Source organism: Vulpes vulpes, chromosome 6, assembly GCF_048418805.1.
Source record: "Vulpes vulpes isolate BD-2025 chromosome 6, VulVul3, whole genome shotgun sequence".
Taxonomy (NCBI): domain Eukaryota; kingdom Metazoa; phylum Chordata; class Mammalia; order Carnivora; family Canidae; genus Vulpes; species Vulpes vulpes.
The window spans coordinates 2140327-2157082 of NC_132785.1; the positions used below are offsets into that span (position 1 = coordinate 2140327).

The 16756-nt window shown below is 39.6% G+C and overlaps 1 protein-coding gene across 1 annotated transcript in view; it reads left to right on the forward strand.

Annotated features, from left to right (window-relative positions):
* Window positions 1–16756, forward strand: part of KPNA3 (karyopherin subunit alpha 3) — an 89946-nt gene that overhangs the window by 1036 nt on the left and 72154 nt on the right. The gene's annotated exons all lie outside the window — the stretch shown is intronic.

Here is a 16756-nt window from a genome sequence, read left to right on the forward strand (position 1 = left end):
AAGCAACATAGTATGCAGGGCACTAACTTCCCTGGGACTCTGACCTCTGGGCTCGACGGGGAGGACGTGCTTGTAGGTCCACAGCGTCCTTTTCCAAAGCGAGGTGACATGATTTGCAGTTTTGGGATTCTTGAGAAAGGGCCGGTGGGACTAAGAAGCGTGCATGCCCCCCCCCCCTTGTCTTAGTGGTGGGAAAGCGTTCAGCGTTCAGTTTTGTCCAGAAACACACACACACACAAAAAAACCTCAAGCGATTCTTTTTTTTTCCCCCCAGAGCTATAAAACCGAATGCTAATTGGAAACAAGAAAAAAAAAAAAAAGCTAAGGAAATACTGTGGAGTTCCCATTCGATTAACACAAGTGAAGGTCATCTGTCTCTCCGTCCTGGTCCTGGTTACATTTCTTTTTGTGAGAAATAATTCTAAGCAAAAGTGAAACTTTAGGAATAGCAGCAAGAAATTTGGGGACCGCCTCTCGTTACTGGTTCACTTGATGAGAGGAATTAACTGTGAGCTCTTTCCATCAGTAATTGTTTTTGAAGCTTTACCTCTGTTGTAGAGCAAAACTTATGTAGTTTGGGAAATGCCCATAATTGTGTAGAAGAACCAATAACGTGGTTTCCTCTGTCGGATGTTGATGCTGGGTTTTGTTTTATTATTTGGCCGTATTACTGTGTTCTGGGAGCTCAGTGCTACCCAGTCAGGACGCTTGGACGTGATGGGTATAGGATAAATGTTTGCTGGTGATCAGAATGTGATCAGTGACTTATAGGTGCCTGAAAAAGAGGATGGTTGCCAAGCCTTTTAGCCTGAAAATGTTGATCACATTACATTCCCCAGGATACATCGGGGTAACTAAGGCATGAAACAGCAGACACTACACTAAGAGCTTCATGAGATTTCATTTAATCCTTATAAGAACTTTATAAACTAGATATAGAATTATCCCTACTTTACAGGAGGAAAGTACTTTAGGCGAGGACACGTGAGCGTGCTTATGTAGCATATAGAAGGTCCCTAAGTGGCAGCGAGCATTCATTCACTAATTGTCACTTGGACGTCTCACAGTATTAGGTCTTGGGGATACAGAGGAGACTAAAATTCAGCCTGTACCTCAAGAAGTTTACGGTTCAGTGGGAGTCATAGAAAAGTAAACTGATAATTGCAACGCAATTCATTGATAAGTACATTCCGAGAATATTCTGACTTGAGGCCGAGCAGTCCAGGGAGATGTTCTGGTTGATTCCTAGTGGATGAATTGGAGTAAGCTGATCCTGAAAGGTGAAAGAAGGTTGGCCCGGTAAAATGCAGGAAAAGGGAGGGCGCAAGGAAGGGGCATTGCAGGCTTGGGGGAGGAGTAATTGGGCAGCCCTGAGAGAATGCGGTAGGACTGCTGCGAGAGAAGGGAGTGTGACTAAAGGGTGAACTGGGGTCAGATCTGATAAGGAGGTGCCTCTGCTGTGGATTTAGGTATAATCAAGACTAGACACTGTACATAATGTAGTTTTATCCATTAGAAACTGTGTTAGGTCAAGCTTCCACGACAAGTTAGACTTGTGACTAGTTGAGATTATTCGGTATTTAAAACAGTGAGATGCCCTTTGATGAGATAGGATTCCTATCTAAACCTTTTCATGTACAGGATCGAGGAAAGATGAAACATTACAAAGTATGCAAGCAGCTGATACACGAATAAGATGCTGGATGCAAATATAAAATACATATTTTCCGAAGAAAACTCACAGGAAATTGTGAATGGGAAGAACGTTGAGGAAGAGAGTAATTTCAAGAATGACTTCCTAGAAAAGATGTTGGTGAATTTTATAGGAAGTATGTGCTAAACCTGAGCAGAGCACAAAAGAAATTAGTGAATAAAGACCCAGGTGAGAAGAAACAATAGATTCGGGAGTGAAGAGATGAGACTTCCATATAGCGCATGGTGGCCTGAGAAATATGCCCGCAGCGCAGAGTTGCTTGGACACTTCTTGATAGGGAGATCTGAGGGAATTTATTCCGGAGTCACGTTAGAGGTACAGTGTGGGTAGAGTGGTGGAAAAGGCGTGACTGGCAGTAATATCTAGGATTAATTCTGGAGGAATGATGCCCTTATCCCATATGTAAGGAGGAATTTTCAAAAAACATTGAGATTGGGGATGGTCATAACACGGAATGAGAATTTGAACTTCCTCTACCGCCGCCTCTTCCTTTCTCTTCCTCTTCTTCATAAAACTCACAGTAGAGCAAGGGGATAAAAACTTATTCTGAGGTCTGTAGATACAGATAGGGGAGGAAGTAATTATCCCGGATAGCAGTTTGGCGCTTTAGTAGGAGGAATGGATTTTGTAGCTAAAACTAGGGAATATGTTGTGGAAAGGAAGCTCCTAATTATCTTCATTTGCGCCGGAATGTGTGTTTTAATACTAGTCTTTTTTATGTAAGGCATTGTTCTTAGGCTTCCCCCCGCCCCTTAAAAAAGTATTTAAAACTTTTCCAAGACACTTACAGAAAAATGCACAAATGGAAATGTTAAATTCAATGAATAGTTATAAATCAAACACTCTGGTAATTGTCACCCAGGTCAACTTGCTTTTACTTGTTCCCATATGCCTCAAGAATATAACATTTTTATCAATAACAATAATAGCAATTATTTTAAAAATCTTAACACTTTTTAAGACTTTGCAATATACCTATATACTTATATACTCAGTATTTCATATGGATTAGTCTTCGCAACAATCCTATGAAGTATGTACTATTCTTATCCAGATTCACTGCTGAGGAAACTTGAGGCCTACGATTCTTAAGTAACTAGCTCTCCATCATCAGGGGTAGGTGGCAGGACCTAGACTTGTGGTGAAGCAGGATGACACTAATGCCAGAACTCTTGCTCACCATTCTTTACTGTCTCTCCACTGCATGGAGCCTCAGATCTAACTTTATGGAACACATCTGAACGTTAATTAGTGGGGAAAATACTTAAGAAATCTTGGCTATTTCACAGAAATTCCTTCTTGGTATTTTAGAACCTTGCTGATAAAAATTTCTGATATCATTTGATTTATGTGCCTCTTTTTCCTTTTTACTCTCACAAAGTTTCCTTATTAATGAGGAGCTAGTTAGTTTCACCAAAAAATAACAGCCACTGTCCTTGGGCCTTAACCCTTAAATTTTATGCTTAAGTTTCTAATATTGGGGATAATATGTATTTTCTCATCTGCAAATTTGACCAGCATTACCAGACTCAATTTTCTGTCTTTTGGAGCTTCTGTTGCTAAGTGGTACTACCTAATTGCTTAAGCTTGAACCCTTATTCTTGACTCCCTTTTCTTCCTTTCCTTCACTTTTCTGTATTGGTCAGTTATCCGAAGAGCCTTCGTATTTTACCTTCAATACCAGCCGTACTACAGCTGCGCTGGTTTGGGCTGCTGTCACTTTCACCTGCGTGAGTATGCTGGTGCACCTGGGTGCCCTGTCGCCAGCATCTTCCCTTCCAGTGGACCTTGTGGGTTGCTCTTTCTGAAATCTTTTTGTATTAACTTTCTTGGTAAGATCATTCCCATTGCCCTCAGGGTAAGAGGAAAACTTAAGATGCCACACACAATCCCTTTTATCTTCTTTGTACCAGTTGTGAGAAAGGACTGGAGATGGTGTGCGATTTTCTCTCCATGCCTCTGCACACGCTCTTCTCTCGTGTACCTTCTTTTGCTGTTTAGAGGGGCTAAACTCTTTCACTCTGGCAAACTCTTTCTTCACTCAGACTGCTTCCTGCATTTCTGGAACAGCAAGATTATAATTCTGCCACAAGCATGTCATCCTAGTTCAAGAAAACAAACTCTTCAGAAGGGCTTTTCCTGACTGACCAATAACATATTTAGTACTATCAGTCCCTAGTTTTTTCTTTCTAGTGCTTTCCTAGGTGAGTTTTCCTTTACCTCCTTGGGATAAACTGCTATGATCTACAACAAATCCTGTGTGTGTGTAGCTGTTAAAGTGTGTGGGCTCTGGGGAGGAAGCTGTGGGGATGGGGCAACTGGGTGATGGGCATCAAGGAGGGCTCTTGATGGAATGAGCACTGGGTGTTATATGCAACTGATGAGTCACTAAATTCTGCCCCTGAAACCAGTAATACACTGTGTGTTAACAAAATTGAATTTAAATTAAAAAAAAAAATTTCTTCAGGGGTGCCTGGTGGTTCAGTCAGTTAAGCCTCTGCCTTCGGCTGGAGTCAGGATCCCAGGGTCCTGGGACCAAGCCCCACCCACATCCCTTTCCCTGCTCAGGTGGGAGCCTGCTTCCCCCTCTCCCTTTGCCTGCTGCTCTCCGTGCTTGTGCTCTCTCTTTTTCTCTGTCAAATAAATAAATAAAATCTTAAATTTTTTTTTTTTTAAAGTATGTGTGCTCCATAAAGAAGCTCACTGAGGGTAGAGACCTTGGGCTGTGAGTGGTCATTTAGTGACCAGTCTATAAAATTTAACAAATATTCTGGGAAGAGAGACTAGATAATATATTTAAAAACACCGTACATTTGGGATCCCTGGGTGGCGCAGCGGTTTGGCGCCTGCCTTTGGCCCGGGGCGCGATCCTGGAGACCCGGGATCAAATCCCACGTCGGGCTCCCGGTGCATGGAGCCTGCTTCTCCCTCTGCCTATGTCTCTGCTTCTCTCTCTCTCACTGTGTGCCTATCATAAATAAATAAAAAAAAAATTAAAAAAAAAAAAAAAAAAACACCGTACATTTGGGAGTGAATGGTACTCTTTGATTTTAGGATTTCAGTAATTCCTTTTGGTGTTGACTCCATGGCATTGATACCGTTGCCTCGCCCTCCTTTGACAGTCTGTTCTGCTATAGTGTATTTCTGTAACATGAACTAATTCATATTTGAATGCTGAAGAGGAATGATGTTAACATAGAATTCATGTTGATCCATATTTGATTTTTGAGTTGCTTTTTACCAACGCATTGATAGCACTTGAACATGAACACGGGAAGTACAGAAACACAGTTGAACACAGCAAGTCTGAGCACACCCACATTGCTCCTTCACCCATAACCTACCTCTAGGCTCCATTTAGCCCTGCGTTCCATCCTAAAGGTGCTTGTAGCCCTAACCATCTTGATGTATTTTCTTTTTTTCTTAATTTCGCAGACCATAAAGTTTTTCGGGAATTCTCACACAGCAGATAGGTTATAATTATCTTTATTTGAACTCACTAATGGCATAAAATTTCTTCTCATCCTTCTGCCTCATTGATTACTCCTTTTTGGTTGATATTGCCAACTCTTCTCCCTACCTACTGAGTGTAGGCATGTCTTAGGATTCTGTCTGTGACTCTTTAGATTGTTTTTCTTACCCACATCCAGCAGCTCTCTTGATTTTAACTATCATTTCAGCGTGGGGGACTTAAATCTGTTTTAAGCATCTGCTGGAAATTAATCACATGAACATCACATCAGCTTCTTGAGTTCAAAGTGTTTAAAGCTATGTTCTGCCTTTTTTTCTTTTTTCTGTTTATGGCATCATCACCCTCACTGTGACCTGAACTTGAAACTTGAGAGGCTTCTTGGACTCCTTCCTCATCTTCCACATTCGGTCAGATGTCAGTCATGTAGCTTGAATCTCTGTGCTGTCTCTGGGTTTTGGCCCTGCCTCTCTATTCACTGCCTCCAGCTCACTTTCAGGCTTAGTACTTATCATCTAGCAATTTAAAAGTTGCCCCCCAAAGTGGTGGTCTTTCTCCAGTTTATGAGATCTTTCAGTGAGTCTGCTACCTGATAATTTTTCCAGATTCCACTTTCCTCCCTCCATCCCTTTCTGCCCCTTTAAGCTCTAGCAACACTGAACTTCTTATATGCTTATACATAATCTGGAATCCCGCCCTCCACTGCTTGCCAATGCTATTTCTATTCTCAGGGCTATCCTGCTGACTGGAATATCCTTCCCTGCCTCCTGTTGCCTGGCTAATTCCTACCCCTCTTGAAATACTCCACTCTGGGTTTAGCTCTTAAGAGAAATCTTTCTGAATCTCCTCATCTTCCCAGGTTGAGTTAGGTACCATTCTTCGCTCCTGAATCTATCTTTCTCATTGCAGTTATGATCATGCATTTCAATTATGTTTTCTTTCTCCTACTAGATTGTGAACACTCTGAGCACATTTGCCTGCTTCTTAGTACAGGGGCTGGAACAATGTAAGCACTAAAATATTTCTTGAATGAATATATCTGTGCTAGGTGACACCAGCACAATAATTTTCTTAAAATACATTTTTGAACTGAAACTTTTAATCTTTTAGTGCCTTTTCCTATTGCTTTCCAAAATAAGTTCAAGCTTTTTATTATGATAGGTAAAGTGTTGGGAGATTAAGACACATGCATAGTGAAATAATTTTAAATTTTTTCTTATTTTTTTATTTTATTTTTTTGAAATATTTATTTATTTATTTTAGAGTGAGATCAAGTGAGGGAGGAGGAGAAAGAGTTGTAAGCAGATTCCATGTCAAGGGCAGTGCCTGTCTTGAGGCTTAATCCCCCAACCCCTTGATCACAACCTGAACTGAAACCACGAGTCAGACACTTAACAGACTGCACTACTCAGGTGCCCTCTTACTTTTTAATCATAGAAATATTCCAATATATAGGGAAGTAGGGAGAATAGTATAATTCCATATGTATATCACTTCCATTTAATAAGTAACAGCTTGCTCTTTTTTTCATCTTTTATACCATCTACATATATAACAGACATCATGACATTTTACTCTTGAAGACTTAAGGCTACTTCTGTAAAAACAATAATGCATTCTTACATAAATACCATATCACCCTGACGCAATAATTTCCTAATAACATCTAATCTAGTCCACATTTAAATTTCCTCAGTTGTCCCGTCTTTTTCTTTCTTTTCTTTTTTTTTTTTTTTTAACATTTAGTCATAAGAACCAGGATTAAACAAGATCAGATCACATTTGGTTATGTTTCCTAAGTCTCCTTTGACCAAGAACAGGCTCTTCCCACCATTTTTTTTATTGTAATACAATATACATAACCTAAAATTTACCATTTTAAAACTATTTTAAGTATACAGTTCTGTGGCATTAAGTACACATTCGTTGTGTAATGATCATCACTGTTCCATCTCCAGAACTTTTTCGTCTTTCCTAACTGAAACTCTGTCTCTATTAAACAGGAACTGCATTCCCTTTCTCCTCAGCCCCTGACAACCTCCCTTTGACATTCTGTCTTTATGGATTTGACTCCTGTAGGAACCTCATATAAGTAGAATCATATAATATCTGTCCTTTTGTGACTGGTTTATTTCTTTCAGCATAATGTCTTCAGGATTCATCCATGTTGTAGCATGCATCAGAATTTAGTTTCTTTTATTATGACTGAATAATATTCCTTGTATGTAGGTACCACGTTTTGTCCATTCATCTGCTGATGGACTTGGGTTGCTTCCACTTCTTGGCTATTGTCCCCCAACATTTTATAAATGCTGTTAATTTGTTGAAATGAGGTCAGTTTTCTTGTATTAAGTTAAACCACATGAAATTTCCATTTTTGAAGCTAAAAGTATCTGTCAAATATCACCAGTTTCATATGGTTCAGCCTAATAAAATGACCTAATTACTAGATTTGTCTGTTTCTTTGTTCCTCCTGTAACTTGCTCCTCCTATTTCTTAGCCACCTCTGGATTTTCTCTAAACTGGAGGTTAGTTTTAGAGGCATGATTATCTTCAGTTTAAACATTTTTTTTTATTTAAAAAAAAAAAAAAACTTCCATTGGTGATGCTATGTATTTCAGACTATATCCCAGTAGTGGTGCTAATATCAGTCAAAGAGTTCAGATGATAAAGAGTAGATAAAGATAGTTTAGATAAAGAATTAGGGGTACCTGGGGGGCTCAATTGGTTAAGGGTCCAACTCTTGATTCCAGCTCAGATCATGATCTCAGGGTTATGAGAGCAAGCCCTGTGTCGGACTCCATGCTGAGTATGGACACTGCTTAGGATTTTCTCTCTCCCTTTCTCTCTGCCCCCCCCCTTTAAAAAAAAAAAAGAATAGTTTAATGTTATAATGTCATAGTCATTACATTTGGTGAAATGAATTTTAGTTATTTGGGTAAAATGTGACATAGACTGGGTAACATTTGAAGTGAAAAGAGTAATCTGACATCTTGGTATCCAACAAAGGAGTTAGAAAATGTATCTGGAAAATCTAACTTCAAAGTCTGTGGCGTTTTCTTTCCATGACTGACACTATTCTTAAGTTACTTTGGTTTCTTAGCATAAAGTTTGGCTATATTCTCATTTCCAAGGCTCTATTCCTTTACTTTGAAGATAAGGCAATAGTGTAGGGAGGATATAGCTGTACTTTCAGCATTTTTGCCACAAAAGAAAAATTTTGTCAAGGTGCCTGGGTGGCTCAGTTGGTTAGCTGTTTGCCTCGGGCTGGGGTTGTGATCCCGGGGTCCTGGGATCAGGCCCCACAGGAGGCTCCCTGCTCAGTGGGGAGTCTGCTTCTCCCTCTCCCCCTGCTGTTCCCTACCACTTGTGCTCTCTGGCGCGCGTTCTCTCTCTCTTTCTGTCAAATAAATCTTTAAAAAAATCTTTGTCACAGCCTAGGATACCAACATTAATAGTTAAAATGTGATAAAAATAAATCATGACTATATTTATTTGGAATTAACCTTTCTAAATGGTTGTGTTTCTGAGCTATAAGTTTATTTGTTTACATATACATACCAAACTTTCTGTTATTTTGAAAGGTCAGTGTTTCTGAAAATGTCCTATACATTTCTCTACATTCTTAAATAGAATGTAATTTATTTTCTTGTTTCTTGAGAATCACCATTGTGCATATGGACATCAGTTTTTACTTTTATTTAAGTAATGCCATTAGGTTCTTAGATTTTATCCTTAATTTCTAAGTTTAAGGAGTTTTTGCTCTTCATAATTCTTTTGTCCTTCCCTTGCACAGTCTGTCAGCTTTCTCTTTTTTATTTTTTATTTATTATTTATTACCCTGGAATTATGACCTGGGCGGAAGGCAGGTGCTTACCCAACTGAGTCATTTAGGCACCCTGTCAGCTTTTTCTTTGATATTGTCAGTGTGTTAACCTATAGTAGTTCCTCTCGTCTCCTTTAATTTAATGCTTCATATATCCTGGTGACTTGAATAATAGATTTATCACTTATATAGCATTTGCTATGGGCTGAGCAGGCATTGTTAATGCCAAAGATAATAAGTATAAATAACATTGTCCTTGCTCAGTTTAGTCAGAGACTGATACCTAAGCATATACAATTGACTCCTGAACAATGTGGGGATTAGCAGTGCCCATTCCTGTGCTGTCAAAAATTCACATATAACTTTGGATTCCCCACCTAACTACAGATACCCTGCTGTTAACTGGAAGCCTTATGGATAACATAAACAGTCAACCAACACATACTTTGTATATGTATGTTTTATATAGTTGTGTTCTTAGAATAAAGTGAGCTAGAGAAAAATGTTATTAATAAAATTATTAGGAATAGAAAATACATTTATAGTGCTGTAAAAAAAATTGTGTATAAGTAGACCTACATAGTTCATACCCATGTTGTTCAAGGGTCAGCTGTACTCTGTGTACAGCATGGTAAGTTCTGTGATACAGGTATGTAATTTGCAAAGTACTATGAGAGCATAGAGAAAGAGAGTGACCATGCCTGGGGAAATTGAATGAAGTTACACAGAAGATCACATTTGAGCTAGGTCTTGAAGAATGTGTAGGAGTTTGCCAAAATAGAAAAACAACATAACAGTGAAAATGTCATGGAGTCTTAAAGGTGTGATGTGTTCAAACAGTAGTTGATTTGGTAGCCTTAGATACATTCTCTTCTTTTGGAAACCATTCAGATGCGGCCAATTTCTTAGGAAGCTACTCTTCTGCCGTTGGGTATCTTTTGGGGAGATTTTTAATCTAAGTGGTCCTGTCTCCTTTCGTTGATTAAAGTGTCTTTTTCTGTTTAACACAACACCAGTCAAATGCTGTCCTTAGCATGTTAATCTTAACTGAGCTGATACTGATACCTGAGTGATTCAACTTGGCAGAAGTACTATGAAGAAGTCTTTTATTAATTCCCACCACTTAGATCTGTGGAGTTGTTTTCATCCCGAGTTTTTCATAGATGAAATTCTATAGCTTTTCCTTTGCTTCTGTGAATTGCTCTATATTTTTTTCAGTGAATTCTCCTGCGCCTCCCTCCCCCTTGTTTCTTAAACTAACTCAAGTCTGTTTTTATTGTTTGAAACGTAACTCTAATTTAAGGTGACCAAATGTTCTGGTTTGCCCAGGACTGAAGGAGTTCTCAGGACACGGGACTTTCAGTGTTCAAACCAGTAAATTCCTGAGCAGACCTTAACAAGTTGGTCACTTCACTGTAATTGAAACAGTTTGGGAGTGAAGATAATGAGTTTGGGGAACCAAATGTTCAGATGGAAATATCCAGTATGCAGCTGAAAATAATGTGTGCAGAACTAGCTTGCTTTGGTTATTCACTCAGCAGCTATTTGAATTCTGAACTAAGTATGAGAGAAAACAGTGGAAAATAATAACCAGTAACTGTTGAGCACTCACTATGTCCAAGGCACTATGCTTAGAATAATAATAGTAAGTAGTAATGATTAGATAATTGCCATTATACAGTGTGTTTAAAGACCTACAACTAGGAGGAGGCCGACCTGGAATTCAGTCCTAGATTTCCTACTTTAAAACCCTCTTCTGTTACTAACCATCCTTCTGCTCTGCCTCAGGACTCCCAGTCAAGGAATGTGTTGATTAATATGGAAATGAAGTAACAGCAAACAAATGCTTAGAATGGAAGTGTGTAGAGAGAACATTGGGCACATAGAGGAAGATTCAGCATGAGAGAGCCAGAGAAGGCTTCATGGAGATGATTGTTCTTAAGCTGAAACTGGAAAAATATAGGTCTTTCTTTGATAGTAAATCTTGGGTGGGCCTAGAGATAAGAGACAGCATGAAATATCCTGGAGAATAAAGTAAATCAGTTTTTTCTTACAGATGGAGTGACTGGAACGTTGGATAGAATAGACAGGGGCCAGATTGTGAAAGACCTCTCCTGCATTTTGTGCATTTAAGACTGTTGCTTCAGTTATGCCATAGGAGATAGATTGGTGAGGGTGAGAAGGGAGCTGGGAAGAACAGTGAGAAGACGGTCAGGGGTCTTAGAGAGATGAACAGTCTAATAACAGCACTGGCGTTGGGGTCCAAAGGCAGGAAAAGATTAGAACTGTTGTGTGGTATATGTTACCTTCTATTTTTTTTTTTTTAAGATTTCTATTTATTTATTAAAGAGAGAACTGCACATGTGCACTGGCAGCGGGGAGGGGCAAAGAGAGAGGAAGAAGCAGACTCCCTGCTGAATAGGGAGCCCAACGTGGGCCTTGATCCTAGGACCCAGAGGTCATGGCCTGAGCTTAAGGAGGATGCTTAACCAACTGAGACACCCAGGCGCCCCTGTATGTTACCTTCTAGAACAGAGGTTGGTGAACTTTTTTTTTTTTTTTTTTTTTTAATAAAGGTCCATAATATTTTTCAAAGCCTAAGTATTTTAGGCTTTGAGGGCCATACTATTTATGTCACAACTATTCATCTCTGCTGTGAGCATGAAAGCAGCCATAGACAATAGGCAAACCGATGGGTATGGCTGTTCCAATAAAGCTTTATTGATAAAATCAGGTGACAGGCTAGATTTGGTTTGTGGGCTAGATTTAGCTCATAGGCTGTAGTTTACCTAACCTCTTCCTAGGATATGGCCAGTAGTAAAGATTTGGAAGATAGGTCAGGCAATGATTTGAGTAATTAAGATGCTAATATAGATGAGAGTTCTTAGGTATAAGAAGAAGAGAGACCAGGGGAGGAAAGAACCCAAGGAAGCACATCATCCTAGGGCACTAGTGAGAAAGCCACTGAACAAGAAGTCTGTAGGAAGCTTACAGCAAAGTGGTATATTAGAACTTAGCGGGGGAGAGTTTCCTGAAGGAGGGGCAATAGTTACACTATCAGTGCTACTGAGAGGAGAGGTATGAGGAAGGACCTGAAGTGAGCCATTCATTATATTTGGCAATTGGGGCCAGGGAAAAGTGGAAAACCAAACAGTGGAGGAGGCTGGGAGCTTGATTATGATGGCGTGAGAAGTGAATTGGAACCGAGGTAGTAGAACCAGTAACTAGAAACTCAGTTTAAAAATTTGGTAGCCATGGGAAGGAGGAACCACAGGTTTGTGTGAGGAGGAAGTAGGGTTAAAGAAGGCTTTTTGTTGTTTCTTGTTTAGAGGTATGGAATTGACTCTTGTTTGTAGGCTGAATTGAAGAAGCCAGAGCAATAGAGTTAAGGATCTGGCTAGAAAAGGAGTAAACGATTGAGCCAAGAGTAAGTAGGGAGCTGTTAGGAAAGTGATATAAGAAATATAAGTTGTGAGGGATCCCTGGGTGGCGCAGCGGTTTGGCGCCTGCCTTTGGCCCAGGGCGCGATCCTGGAGACCCGGGATTGAATCCCACGTCGAGCTCCCGGTGCATGGAGCCTGCTTCTCCCTCTGCCTGTGTCTCTGCCTCTCTCTCTCACTGTGTGCCTATCATAAATAAATAAAAATTAAAAAAAAAAAAAAAGAAATATAAGTTGTGGTTAGATTCTGAAGGGCCTCAGGTGGAAAGGACTTGAAGATGAACAGAGGGGAATGAGGATGTGCTGAAGGTAGGGTAGGGAAACTTGAACAGATTATACCTAATGAAAAAAAAAAGATTATACCTAATGGCCTCTATTTTCTCTGATGTGATTCTCTCTGGGGAATAAAGGGCCTAAGAGAGGAAAAGGTTTTTCAGAAATCCAGGATATTTGGGGAGCAAAATATCTAGGAACAAGGGACCCAGATGAGTAACTATAGTGTTATTTTGATAACAGTTGTAAGCAATTTTCAGTTAATTGTCTCAGAATTAGCTATAAGTGCTTTTTTTTTTTTTTTTTGTAAGTTCATTTTGGATTCTAGTTAGGGGACACCTGGGTGGCTTAGTGGTTGAGCATCTATCTCCCTTTGGCTCAGGGAGTGACCCCGGGGTCCCAGGATTCAAGTCCTGCATCGGGCTACCTGTGTCCTTTGCCTCTCTGCCTGTGTTTCTGCCTCTCTCTCTGTGTCTCTCATGAATAAATAAATGAAATCTTATTTAAAAAAAAAAAAAGATTATAGCTAGAATGGTTAAGCCAAATTCTAAGTGTAGAGGTAATATTCCGTTGAATCATAAAAAAATTGAACTAGCAGGAATGTCAGGATTTAATGAGTCCAAACCTCATTTTCCACAGATGTGGAAACTGAGGACATAGAGAAAGAATGAATATTGTCTACTTATCTAGTTGGTAGCCAGAGTTTCTTAAATTCCAGTACTTGTATTATTTAATACAACACACTTAAAGATGACAAAAGCTATAGTTTATATATTTAAAGTAGGCTCCATGCCCAAACATAAGGCTTGAACTCATGACACTGAGATCAAGAGTCACATGCTCTACCAACTGAGCTAGCCAGGCTCCCCGACAAAAGCTGTATTTTAGAAAACTTCCAAATATATGCGAAGTACAGAGAATGAGATATTGAACTGCCATGTACCATTTAAAAACAAGATAAATAATGGCCAGTCTTGTTCACTTATATCCCTAAGCACTTCATCTTCCTCTGGATTATTTTGAAGCAAAATCCAGACACCATCTTTTTTTTTTTTTTTCTTAGAGCGAGCAAGCGAGCAGCAGGGGGAAGGGCAGAGGAGAGAGACAATCTTAGTGGGCTCCATGCCTGGAGCAGAGCCTGAAGTGGGGCTCAGTCTCACAGCCCTTGAGAGCATGACCTGTGCTGAAATCAAGTCGGACACTTAACCGACGGAGCATCCCAGGCGCCCCCAGACATCATCTTCTATATGTCAGTGTTTTAACATGTATGTCTAAAAGTTAGGTCAGTTTTTTTTTTTTTTTTTTTTTTTTTTTTTTTTTTTATTTATGATAGTCACAGAGAGAGAGAGAAAGAGAGAGAGAGAGAGGCAGAGACACAAGCAGGCTCCATGCACCGGGAGCCCGACGTGGGATTCGATCCTGGGTCTCCAGGATCGCGCCCTGGGCCAAAGGCAGGCGCCAAACCGCTGCGCCACCCAGGGATCCCCAAGTTAGGTCATTTTTGACACCAATTCTAACTTTTGAGTTTTTCCACATACCAGGTAATTCTCCTACACCCGCTGGGTGTCCTGCAGTTCAGTTTAGTTCTGGCACTGGGTACCTGGTGATAGCATCGGATTCCACAATTTAAGGGCTTAGTTCTACAGGATTTTACCCCCTGCCCCCCACTGCCCTTCCCATCTACACCATAGATTGGAGGTTCCTACAACCACCACCTCCTTTTTATTTTGCTGGAGTGACTCACAAAACCCAGAGAAACCTTTTACTTACTAGATTACCAGTTTATTATAAAAAGAAGTAACTCAGGAACAGCCAGATGGGAGAGATGCTCTCTCTTGGAGAGTGCCACTCTACCAGCATCTCCATATCTTCACAAAGGAAGCTCTCTGCATCTGGTCATTTTGGGTTTTTATGCAGCATGCTTGATTAAATCATTGGCTGTTGGTTACTGAAGTCAATCTCCAGCCTCTCTCCCCTCCTTAAGGTTGGGATGAGTGGGGACCGGAAGTTCCAGCCTTCTAATGACATGATTGTTTCACCAGGCAACCAGCTCCCATCTTTAGGTGACCTAAGGGGACTTTCCAAAGTCCCCTCAATAACACAATGAAAGACTCCTTTATAGTTGTCAACACTTAGGAAAGTCTAAGGGTTTTAGGGCCTAGGTGCCAGGAACACTAGCTGAAGATCAAATACATATTTCTTATTATAAATTGTAATATCACAGTAGGACATACAGTATTATACTTTAAAACCCCAAAACAGTAATTGTCATATCATTACCAAAATAAAAATGTACTTCTGATAAGAAGTTTCAAAGTAAAAACACTTGCTGTCATACCACACATTTACAGACCAAAAGAACCCCTCTTGGTCAGTTGTTTTGGGGTTGGGTGTGGCATAGAAAATTAATATGTTAAACAATTTCTCCGGGGATCCCTGGGTAGCTCAGCAGTTTAGCACCTGCCTTCGGCCCAGGGCGTGACCCCAGGGTCCCAGGATTGAGTCCCACGTGGGGCTCCCTGCACGGAGCCTGCTTCTCCCTCTGCCTGTATCTCTGCCTCCCTGTGTCTCTCTCTCATGAATAAATAAATAAAATATTTAAATAAAATTTTCCTTCTCTACTCAAACTGAAAAGAAATAAAGGAATAATCTCACCTCTGTCAAAACAGGTTGATGATAATGTGTAGTTAATCTTTACAGAATGGTATAGAAATTGTTACACAATGAGACTTTATGGAACTAAAGGTGTTTCCGTATTTGCAATATTTTGATAGTGATTTTCTTTCACTTTTTCGGATGAAAATGACCAATGAATGCTATTATACATTATCAGAAAGATATTAAAGTACTGTGTATGTCTTTGAAACAGCTTGATGCGTTCCAGTTTATTAAACCTTGACTTAAGAAAACAACAAAAAGTTTTCTTACCAAATGTATAAGCAAAAACAAATGTAGAAGCATTAGAATAATCAAGTAGGACAGCAATGAATTTGTGCTATGGTCCTTCCTGTGTTGAAACACTGTGTTCTTTCTTTGCATTCACTATCTCAGAATTGCAAAGCTGGTAAAGATCAGCTTTTCTGGGTATCTCTGTGATGTATACAGAGAGTATTAAGGTAGACACTGTTGTCATTTTTCTGTACTTAAGATAACAGTGGAGAGACAGGGACACCTGGGTGGCTCAGCGTTTTAGCGCCTGCCTTCGGCCCAGGGTGTGATCCTGGAGTCCTGGGATCAAGTCCCTCGTTGGGCTCCCCGCAGGGAGCCTGCTTCTCCCTCTGCCTCTGCTCCTCTCTCTCTCTCTTTCGTGAATAAATAAATAAAATCTTAAAAAAAAAAAAAAGTGGAGAGACAGCTGAAGACAATGGAGGAAGGTATCTGGATAGGCATTAAAATAAGAGATTGGATAATGTCTGCATCTTCCTCTCAAAATTCACGTATGGGAGAAAAAAAGGAATTAGGTAGCCTGAGGATGATCATGTTAGGTGGATATTGGGCTGTAGATGGTAGAGATGCAAACATAGATGATAGAGGACAACGTACAAAGTGTATTATACAGTGTTAATCTCAACTAGCAGAGAGCCATGTACTATACAGTTAGTATCTTTTTTGTAAATTCGAACCTAATTTTGCTAATTTGAATCTAATTCTATGATTATCTTATATATGTATCTTGGTTTTAGAATAAAGTATAAGAACATTTGTTGAGGCTTTTTAAAAATACTTTGTAAAAACAAATTTTTAATAACTTTAGCATTTGGTGTTTTAAAGAAAAACCTAGGAAGTGGATAGAATATTTTGGGAATGGTACTGCATAACACTGATTTGTGTACTAACTCGTATTAGTAGTTATTCACTTATTAGTTGTATTTATTCTGGTTTTATTTAAAAGTTAAATATATTTTAAGGAGCAAGAGAAGATGAAACTATAAATCATGATTCTAATGAGAAAATTTCAGCATTTGGATATATTCACAAATTTTAGGGAAAAAGTTTATAAACTGGTAATTCCCAATTAGGGTTATCACACTGTTT